The sequence below is a fragment of the Mytilus galloprovincialis genome, chromosome 7, assembly GCF_965363235.1.
Source record: "Mytilus galloprovincialis chromosome 7, xbMytGall1.hap1.1, whole genome shotgun sequence".
Taxonomy (NCBI): domain Eukaryota; kingdom Metazoa; phylum Mollusca; class Bivalvia; order Mytilida; family Mytilidae; genus Mytilus; species Mytilus galloprovincialis.
The window spans coordinates 95296385-95308234 of record NC_134844.1 but is presented as its reverse complement, the minus strand read 5'-3'; the positions used below and the strand labels follow the sequence as shown (position 1 = coordinate 95308234).

General features: G+C 33.5%; 1 protein-coding gene across 1 annotated transcript in view; it reads left to right on the top strand.

Annotated features, from left to right (window-relative positions):
* Positions 1–512: 512 nt before the first annotated feature.
* The window catches only part of LOC143084332 (uncharacterized), a 73546-nt gene continuing 62208 nt past the window's right edge, over positions 513–11850 (top strand). The window contains exon 1 of the mRNA XM_076260743.1: positions 513–585. The gene's annotated coding sequence lies outside the window, so the exon portion shown is untranslated. The remainder of the gene's footprint in view (positions 586–11850) is intronic.

Here is an 11850-nt window from a genome sequence, read left to right as displayed (position 1 = left end):
AACAACTATAGGTCACCGTACGGCCTTCAGCAATGAGCAAAGGCCATACCGCATAGTCAGCTATAAAAGGCCCCGAAATGACAATGTAAAACAATTCAAACGAGAAAACTAACGCCGTAACGGCCTAATTTATGAATCTGTCAACCCTGGTGTCGAGTTACAAACTAAATACTACTGTATTGTAAACATGCATGTTAATATGTCTATCATAAGTTTGGATTTTAACCCGTCAGGGTTTTACTTTTTGAAATAAAGTTATCTTGAAGGCCCTACCTTCTAGCAAACGAAAAGGCCAACTGTAGCCAATATGCACCACGCGGGACGTATTCTTTTTTTACTTTTTGTATATCGTTGTCCTCTGTTAATATAGTCCTTTTAACATTAATCTGAGTGTTGAACTTGAGCCTTTAATCCATTCTGAAAAGAAGTGCTCCTTTGAAGGAGAGAATTCCGTTTACAGATAAAGATATCATAAAGACGTCACAAGGTGTTTTCCCATATTTATATGTGACGTCATAGAAAATGGAAAGTACAGTGCTTTGACGACACAGAAGAAAAATTTGGACGGTATTCAATATAAAGTCGGTAAGACATCTCTGTTTTATGACATTTGTTCAAATGCACTGGCGGCTGTTTTTTTTTCTGTCTAAAAATAAAATTGAGAATGGAAATGGGGAATGTGGCAAAGAGCATAGAGCAGACAACAGCCGAAAAAAGGCCACAATGGTTCTTTAATGCAGCGAGAAACTGACCCCTAAACAAAAATGTGTACAAGTACAGTGATAATGGACGTCATACTAAACTCCGAAATATACACAAGAAACTTAAATTAAAAATCATACAAGACTAAGTTAACAAAGGCCAGACGCTCCCGACTTGGGACAGGCGCAAAAATGTGGCGGGATTAAACATGTTTTTGAGGTCTCAACTCTCCCCCTAAACCTCTAGCCAATGAAGACTAAAAATGACTTCCAACAAACCGGAAGTGGCCAATTATCTCCAATTCTACATACAAAAGTATATAGAAACTATATATTTTTGGAATCAGTGTGAAAGAAGCTATCAAATGAGACCGGAAGTGACATTCATTTCACCGGAAGTAGCATATTATCTCCCTTATTTAACTCAAAATTATAATAAAACCATTATTTATCGCATCAGTATGAAGAAACTATCTTCTTATCAAAATTTCTTTGATGTGGAAAGACTTTCAATTGTTCTCTGAACAATTGGTGGAAAGACTTATTGTTTTCGTTCTGATTATGATTATTTTTTTCTTCTGCCTAATTTTGTTCTTGCGATAAATATTTGTTTCGCAATATGTCGCTTAGATATTTTTTATGTAGTATCGTACAGTGTATGCGCTTTTAAATTTCACCCTGCTAAGACGAACAATTTTCTTTGTAAGAGTTATCTCCCTATTCACTGTTTATCATCAGAGTGCATCTCCTTCGTAACAAAAAAAGATATCAACAAAATTCTTTTTACAAATTGTTCGTTACATCAAGGATTTGTATAGTAAGAAGGATTGGAATCTCGCGGTTTATCGTAATCTCTTCCGCGGCGAGACTTCGGTACTCGCCACTATCACTACTACGACTACTCGTCACTTACGATATCGGAACGTGATTTTTTTTGTACACATGCATCGAGTTGTGTTCTTATTTTTGTCACTTATAGACAATGTTGTAATGGTTAAGGACTTTATTCATTCTTTTAAAATGTAATCATTATTGATTTTCACGTTTCAATTGACAAAAAAACATAATTTAACTGTTTTATTTGATGGAAGGTGTATAACGACAGTTGACAGTGTGTTTGTATGTTAACTTCTGTAATTTTTTTATTTTCAGTCAATTGTCAAAGAAATTAAAAAAAATTCTTTTTCTTGTAAATTATGTCATTATAGCTATACAATCATGCGAATTTGCATCTTCGGAAACCATCAATCTCGGGAAACAGGTGCAAAAAATTTTTGTGGCAAAAAAGAACTGACCACACATTTCAGGACGAATTACTGCATTGCGTTTTATACATGTCCCAGACCGTATGAGTATTTGGACCATACGCGTACGGTCTGGACCGTATGCGTAGTTTTTCAAAATACTCATACGGTCGGACCGTACGCGTACGGTCTGACTAATATTAAGAAGTTGTCAAAGTTAATTAGATCCATATAACAGATCAATATAACTTAACTCTCAAATAGATATAAAAAAGTTTAAAAAGTTTAATTGTAATTGAAAAAAAACAACTATATATTTTAATGATTTAAAAAATTCACGCTAATTGAATCTGTTAATCTCTCGTATTTAACATGTCGATCACTCAGTAAAATAATTGAATTATGATCACTAAGATTGAAAATATCGGAAGTAAATATAATGTGGGAGGACAATTGTTTTAGAATATTTAGCAACTTTACCAAAAAATATTTTTGCTAAGGAACATACACGAACTGCAAAAATGTAAATGTAAAAAATATTAGTACGTTACTTGTGGTAGCAAGTGATCGCAAGTGTAACATTGGTTGAGAGTACCAAAATTAGGATCAAGATATACAATTAAACAAATATTTAATTTCAATTGTTCATTTGTTCATTTTATCCGTGTAATAGTAATAATATTAAATTAGTAAATCTGAAAATAAACATTGTGATTAAATGTTAATTTTTTTAAAATTTAACCAATATGATCTAATAGCATGTATGGTCAGCTCGTACTGGACCATACGCGTATACTCATACGGTCCGACCGTACGCGTATGGTCGGACCGTACGAGTATACGTATACGGTCCGGACCGTACGCGTACGGTCCAAATACTCATATGGTCTGGAACATACATATGTCAGTGGCTAGTCATTATCATAAGTTTGGAACTAGTACTGTTGAAGAGGGAGCCCACTGGTAAACCCTATAAAACTGCCTCTGCATGTTACTGTAGCCGGTTTCAATCATCATAAACATATAGGCATAAAAGAAACGTTAGCCAGTGTGTTATAAATTATCAATGCAAGCAATTTTTTTTTAATTGTACTAATAACATTACATCTTTAAATGCACTTTTGTTTCTCATCAGAGCACGTTCATCAATTTGTGCATGAATTAATAGGGCAACTTTATAGTGTCAGCTCTCTGTCATACATGTACGGCCTCTCAATTAGTCAGTCATGGAATTATTCCTGGTTATGTATAATACAGAAATTAACTTGAAGAGTGACTTGTCATATATCAAAGAAGACTATCTTTTTCTGATTGTACATTGGTACACTTTCATATGAGGTACCACTGGCGGATCTAAAAATTTACATAAATGGGGGCCCACTGACTGCCTAAAAAGGGGGGGGGGCTCCAGTCACGCTTCAGTGATTCCCTATATTAAGCAGGTACGTAACAGCAGTTTACATAAAGTATTAAAACAAAAGCAATACTTTTCTGTCTGTCACTTTCATGCTTTCTAGGTCTAGACTGTAGCGTCTATAGATATTTATCAATAAATGTCTTTGTAAACATAACTAAAATGTTTATTGTGTAACAGAAGATACTTTTTTGTACAATTTTGCCTTGTATTGACTTTATAGCGCACAATTACTAATATACATGTACAACACTGACTTTTGTCTATCAAGGATAGATTAAATAATTGCTTACCGGTACTTCAACATCATTTGATCTTTGGTAAACTGAACTGTCTCATTCGATTGACAATCATACCACATCTCTTTACTCTTAGGTCTTAACTTCAAATTTGGTATAAAAACTATTTTTACAATAAATGACTTTGTCAACATGTACATGATAACTATAAAATGGTTATTGTCTAACAGAAGATACTTTTTGTACAATTTTGCCTTGTACATGTATTGACTTTATAGCTCACAGTTACGAATATACATGTAAAACGATTTTTATAGATTAAATAATTGCTTACATCAACATCATTTGTTTCTTTGGTGAACTGAGCTGTCTCATTCGATTGGCAATCATACCAGATCCCGCATCTCTTTACTGTTATGTCTTAATTTTAAATTTGGTACAAAAACTATTTTTTAGTGCATCTATTATGTATGGGCTGTTGGTTTCATGTGATAATATTTAACGACCTGCTATGCTGCATGGGTTTTGTTGATGGTGGTTGACATGCATTCATTATTTCAATCATTGTACATGTAGACCACTAGTTTTTAAAATCTTCATTTGATATTGGATGGATAGTTGTCTTATTTCAATCATATCCCATGTCTCCTTGCTTATTTTACTACACATACATGTACATCGTCAATATACATAGTACACTCAACACCGAGCAGATTTGAAATATTAAATAAATCTGGCATGTAATGGAATTTAAAAAAAGATTTTCAATGATTTATTTTTTTTATGCTAAAAATATAGAAATAATACAATTTAACCCAGGTATCACATGATCATCTATCAAGTCACTATCAAAGTTCCCTACACACAAAGCGTAGCTTTCACATGTTGGTATAAGAGATTGAATGTTAATGATCCCATGAAACATTGTTGGTATATCCTCCATAAATGATATTCAGAGGAACATTCTGGTCAAAAGTGGCATTCAGTTGTACCGATACACTTGTATTTCTATTTCTATTTGAAGGCATGCCATATATATATATATATAAGTCCACATGATTAGTGCATGAATGGTCAACTGCTGTTGGCAAACAACTGCTTAGACTTTTTTGAGGACTTGAATCCTTGTGCCTAGACTTTTCTTCTTAGCATTCACCAGTTTGAGCATTTTGGAAAATACTGAAAAAAAGGTGTAATATAGTTACATGTGGCAATAATAATATATAAAACTCTAACTGGACTTGACTGAAGTATAGTTATGAGCAGTTCGGTCTACAAAAGATAAAGTTCAGGTACATTTGTAATGCACAGGTTTAAAAAAATTATGAAGTCTTGCTATTTTAATTATTTGCTTTGACGCCGTTGCAGGAAAACATCTTGCAAGGCTATTTTGATTTTTGCTTTGACACCGTTGCAGGAAAACATCTTTCATTGGTTGATTTGAAGTTGTTGCAGGAAAACATTATTTAGCCTAGCAAAATGCCAGATAGAGAAGGGGGTCAATAATAATAACATGCATAATAAGGGGGGGGGGGGGGCAGTGATTTATAATGAAGACAAAAACAGCACTACCTATACATCATTAAAGGCATTAAAGTAGATGAGCTGTGTTGGTGTATTATTTTGATGTCAGTAAAAATGTACATTCATTTGTACAGTTGTACACAATGTACTCACAATATCCTGATGCTGGTTAACATTGGGCTGAACATGATTTGAAAAGATTACCATCCATGCATTGTCCCTTTCCACATCGGCAAAGGCAAATCTATAGAGTTTTCTATGGAACACGTGTAATAGTGACATTTTTAGTGGTCTTGTGATGTTTGTGAATATAATTTTATATGTGTTTTATTTTATGAAATAAAAGATACTAAAAAAATCAAAATAATTTATTGTGAAACCATTGCTATAAAAATAATAAAAGTCAGAAAATAAATAATAAAAAGATAGCAGTTAAATCTTTTAATAAATTGTTTGAATCATTTAATTAAAGTGTTGGAATTTATTGTATAGAAACTGGTCTCTTTATATAATGTGAATTACCTTTACATTATTATGCAAATGAGTTTAGTCCGCGTAGATTTCCCGCTAGTCATGCACGCTTGGTTATTGTTTTCGTTTTACGGGTAGATAGTTATCTAGTTAGTTCGCTGCTGAAAGTTGACGGGGTTGGATGTTCTTTTGTATTGAAGATTTGTCCAAAGTCATGTGGTTGTTATAGGTGAAAGTATCAGGTATGTGTAGGATAATTTCTATTGTCGGGTTTCTGTATTTTTCGGTTTGATATAGTTCATATAGCGCGCATTTGTCAAATTAGTTCTAGTAATGTGGAATTCGCTATTATTGTTAAACTAACACTTTATTGCATGCATGTTCCTTATTTTTACAGTGAATGCACATCCTTGACGCACAAGTGTGAGTGGTCAGTGAGTCTAAAATCCATAATTTTGGTATGTGTATATTAATGTTTTATAAAAACATAATATTTTAGCGTGAGCGTATTTTTTCCATATTTCGGGTGAAATGTGTAAGTTAATGTAGAAAATGTTTTCTATGTTTTATTTTTATTCTGTTACATTGAAAAGTATTTACAAATTAAGAAGGATTGGCATTTAGACCGTTTTACGATAAATAAATACATACAGTTTAACATGAGCGTGAAGAAATAATTCATTGTTTACATACAGTGATTACCGACACCTTTTTTGTCGAGAATACTAAGATAATTATATTTTACTTAGTTTGATACATGTGTGCAAATTATAATTGCACGAGGAGGTATATTTTTGCAGAGTTATATATAATAGTTTTCATGTGTATTATGTGATAACAGTAATATCGATCGTATGTACTTATTGGTCATATTCACGGTCGTATTCGACTTGGTGTATTTTTAATGATAAAGTTCCGAGAACATTTTCGTAAAGTTAAAGTTATTTTCTTTTGATAATTCATACAGATTTAAAAAATGAGAAATATAAATACTTTGTTTTATTGTGCATTGTGTTATGTAAATGCGTTTATATATGTTGAATGTTATATTTATAATTTTAATACAGATATTGGCAGATAATTATAATTGTATTTATTATGTTTTGTAGGGCGTTTATTTCATTATATTGAATACGTCTGGTGCCAATAATAAAATTATCAACTTTTACTGGATTGGTTTTGTTAGCCACATGACACCCCGTTACACACGGCTAGTTAAAATTGATGTAAAACTATTTCAAAACACATGGTTTAACGATTTCACTTCAGTATATTAACAGGAAGGAAGTATCAGATTGTTATGACAACTGGATCCCCTCCCAATTTAGGCCTGGTAAATTGCGATTCATCTGAGAACCATATTGATTTTTAAAGACAAAAAAGTATCACAATTCCCTTATTTAGCGGTTTGAGATTTCTTCAATACACTTTATCACCAATGTTTTACGTTTGTAAACATGTTTGAACATTAATCTAGGCCAATTGAAAAACTTTATTCATTTTTCCGAAGCCACCCCCATTTTTGCTCCAGAACGCCATTTTTGTTGTAATCAACTAAAAAAAAAAGGGAAAAATTAGGAAAACTACTGCACCAATCACTACGAAATTTATTCAATACACGAAGAAATCATATATCTATCCGAAAATATAAATATTTTCACTCATCTCCGTTTTTTGAGGAAGGAGTATAAAAATAGAAAATGATGTTAGGACCGCCAAATAGGCGTGATAGGGTGAGGTCACTTTGGTCAATATGCAAATTCATTCTATGGAGCCGTGTATTCTTACTGCGATCGTAAAAGTTATTCATAACACCAGAACCATTTTAAACTTCTTATTTCAAGCATAATATTTGATAAATATAGATTGTAGATACTTACATATCGATGTCTATTTGTTTAGGTGATGCAAATGTCAGCCATTAATCAGAGCTAGTTTAGCATTTTCCAGATGCATCCTGGGTAATCTCACAAAATCTCGCGCCGCAGAAGATATTATACTACAGTCTATGCAAAAGCCCACGAGATTCCAATCCTTCTTACTATACAAATCCTTGGTTACATCCTCTGGAATTTTTGGCTAATTTGAATCGAAGCGAATCGATGAAATTTTATAGGAGTTATGTACCTTTACGGAATAAATTTGTCGGTATGTTTTTTTAACTCAAAAACCGTTAACCATATAACCCTGGAATGTTTTTATTTGAGTCCCCTGGGTTCTAACTTAGAAAATTAGGTCAAGGTCAAAGGTCAAGGTCAAGTTCTCAAATGTGACTTTTGCTTGTTTTTGCATTTTATCCGACACTTTGAAAGATACATAGAAAAGAACAAGTGCAAAATGTCTGCTTTATTGTAATAAAGATATGCTACATTTAGTCTTATACAATTTAATGGCATCTTATAGGAGTTGGTGCCCCTGAAATGTCTAGATATGAGGTTATTTGATTATTACTTCAACTAAGTTCATTATAAAGGCATTTGACCTTGTACAAAAGGTTAGGTGACAAATGACCTTGAAAAATGACTACCGGAAGTGACCTTGAGAAAACCGGAATTGGCCTTTTTTGCAATTTTTTCATACAAAAGTACTCAGAATCCATATATTTTGTCATGTAGATACATAAACTGATAACTGAAGACTAAAAATGACTTCCAACAAACCGGAAGTGGCCAATTATCTCCCATTCTACATACAAAAGTATATAGAAACTATATATATTTGGAATCAGTGTGAAAGAAGCTATCATATGAGACCGGAAGTGACATTCATTTCACCGGAAGTAGCATATTATCTCCCTTATATCACTCAAAAATATAATTAAACCATTATTTATCGCATCAGTATGAAGAAACTATCTTTTTATCAAAATTTCTTTGATGTGGAAAGACTTTCAATTGTTCTCTGAACAATTGGTTTTTAATTAAGTCTTTCCACTTTTCTGTGGAAAGACTTATTGTTTTCGTTCTGATTATTATTATTTTTTTCTTCTGCCTAATTTTGTTCTTGCGATAAATATTTGTTTCGCAATATGTCGCTTAGATATTTTTTATGTAGTATCGTACAGTGTATGCGCTTTTAAATTTCACCCTGCAAAGACGAACAATGTTCTTTGTAAGAGTTATCTCCCTATTCACTGTTTATCATCAGAGTGCATCTCCTTTGTAACAAAAAAAGATATCGACAAAATTCTTTTTACAAATTGTTCGTTACATCCTCAGGATTTTTTGGCTTATTTGGATTGAAGTGAGTCGATGAAATTTTATAGGAGTTATCTACCTTTACGGAATAAATTTGTCGGTATGTTTTTTTATCTCATAAATCGTTAATCATATAACTTTGGAATGTTTTTATTTGAGTCCCATGGGTCCAAAATTAGAAAATTAGGTCAAGGTCAAAGGTCAAGGTCAAGTTCTCAATTGTGACTTTTGCTTGTTTTCTGCATTTTCTCTGACGCTTTGAAAGATATATATAAAAGAACAAGTGCAAAATGTCTGCTTTATTTTTATGAATATATGCTACATTATGTCTGATACAATTAAATGGCATCTTATAGGAGTTGGTGCCCCTGAAATGTCTAGATATGAGGTTATTTGATTATAACTTCAACTAAGTTCATTATAAAGGCATTTGACCTTGTACAAAAGGTTAGGTAACAAATGACCTTGAAAAATGACTACCGGAAGTGACCTTGAGAAAACCGGAAGTAGCCTTTTTTGCAATTCTTTCATATAAAAGTACTCAGAATCCATATATTTTGTCATGTAGATACATAAACTGATAACTGAAGACTAAAAATGACTTCCAACAAACCGGAAGTGGCCAATTATCTCCCATTCTACATACAAAAGTATATAGAAACTATATATATTTGGAATCAGTGTGAAAGAAGCTATCATATGAGACCGGAAGTGACATTCATTTCACCGGAAGTAGCATATTATCTCCCTTACATCACTCAAAAATATAATTAAACCATTATTTATCGCATCAGTATGAAGAAACTATCTTCTTATCAAAATTTCTTTGATGTGGAAAGACTTTCAATTGTTATCTGAACAATTGGTTTTTAATTATTAAGTCTTTTCACTTTTTTGTGAAAAGGCTTATTGTATTTCTTCTGATTATTAAGTCTTTCCACTTTTCTGTGGAAAGACTTATTGTTTTTGTTCTGATTATTATTAAGTCTTTCCATTTTTCTGTGGAAAGACTTATTGTTTTTGTTCTGATTATTATTATTATTATTATTATTATTATTATTATTATTTTTTTCTTCCGCCAAATTTTGTTCTTGCGCAAAATGTTTGTTTCGCAATATGTCGCTTAGATATTTCTCATATGGTATGGTATAGTTTATGCGCTTTTAAATTTCACCCTGCTAAGGCGAACCATTTTCTATGTAAGAGTTATCTACCTTTTCACTGTTTATCCTCTGTGTGCATTTCCTTCGTAACAAAATAAGAAAGCTGTGTGTATTCAAGCAATATGTCTGTGTGCACATTCGAGCAGCATCTTTGGTTGTTTCTTCCAACAACAGGTGCGTGTGAAAATTTCAGCAGCATGTATGCGTTATTTTAAGCAGCATGTGTGTGTGTGTACCTTCCAGCAGCATGTTGTGTGTACCTCCTAACAGCATGTTTGTGTACCTTCCAGCAGCATGTTTGTGTGTACCTTCCAACAGCATGTTTGTGTGTACCTCCCAACAGCATGTTTGTGTGTACCTCCCAACAGCATTTAGTGTGTACCTCCAATAGCATGTTGTGTGTACCTTCCAACAGAATGTTTGTGTGTACCTCCCAACAGCATGTAGTGTGTACCTCCCAACAGCATGTTTGTGTGTACCTTCCAGCAGCATGTAGTGTGTACCTCCCAACAGCATGTTTGTGTGTACCCTCCAGCAGCATGTTTGTGTGTACCTTCCAACAGCGTGTTTGTGTGTACCTCTCAACACCATGTTTGTGTGTACCTTCCAACAGCATGAAATGTGTACCTTCCAGCAGCATGTACTGTGTACCTTCCAATAGCATGTTTGTGTGTACATTCCATCATCATATATGTGTGTACCTTTCGACAAAATATTTGTGTGTTTATTCAAGCGGCTTGTTTGTACGATAAGCAGCATGTTTGTGTGTACATTCCAGCGACATGTTTGTGTGTATATTCCAGCGACATGTCTGTGTGTATATTCCAGCCACATTTTTGTGTTAACAGTAATGAAGCATGCTTGCGCGTAATTCATGAGGTATGTTAATGTGAACAAACCAGCAACATGTGTGTGTGTATGTACTTTCCAGTAGCATGTTTGTGCGTATTTTCCAGCAGCATGTGTATTTGTACATTCAACGACCTGGTTTGTGTGTACCTTCCAGTAGCATATTGTTTGTGCCTTCCAGTGACACGTTTGTGTGTACCTTTCAGCAGCATGTGTGTATATATATGCCAGTTGTTGTTGTTGTTGTTGTTCTGTATCTTTCCTCCACTGTCTGGAGAACTGTAGTGTTGAATATGGTTAAACAACACTTCATTATATATATATGCACTGTCCCACTTTTACTGCAATACTTACAATATAAAGAGTCTATGTACACACTATGAGCGGGGTGTTCCCTACTATATTTCAATCACTCAATCATGAAAGTATGATAAATCTCAAAAATCAAATGAGCTTTAGCATATTATTAAGAAAGTTACTTGTAATGATATTCCAGAGTTGTATTGCGTGCTATGTAGGGCATAGCATAGTCCTCAACTTTCACAATTTTCAGGGCATCCATAAACGGTTGTCTGACTGTAGTGAGATGCTTACATAGGACAAGAAAGTGAGTTCTGTCCTCTGGTCCTTGTTTACACATCGGACAAGATGGGTCTACTTCGAACTGGTTAAAACGATGTCTATTTAAGTTGGAAGCAAAAACCAAGTCATCTTTAAAATACATAGACATTGACCGTCTTTCAATTGACAAAACACATCTGATTTGGAGTAGTGCTGGTTCCGATACCTATGCTATAACAAAAGCGTCTGTAAAATGTAGAATGTTACTTGGAGTATACACAGAAGATCTGTTTCACAGGTGACGACGGATATGTTCTAGTTGTCGTAACCACAACCCCGTCATCTTTTCCTCGAATGTGAACTACCAAATAAAACCAAATCACTGGATTTGAACTTTATGGATTTATATTACCCAGTAATACTGATCTATTGAGTTAAGCCAATTGAAACTGTTTTTTACTTTTTTTTCTTATGTTGTGCTGTTACA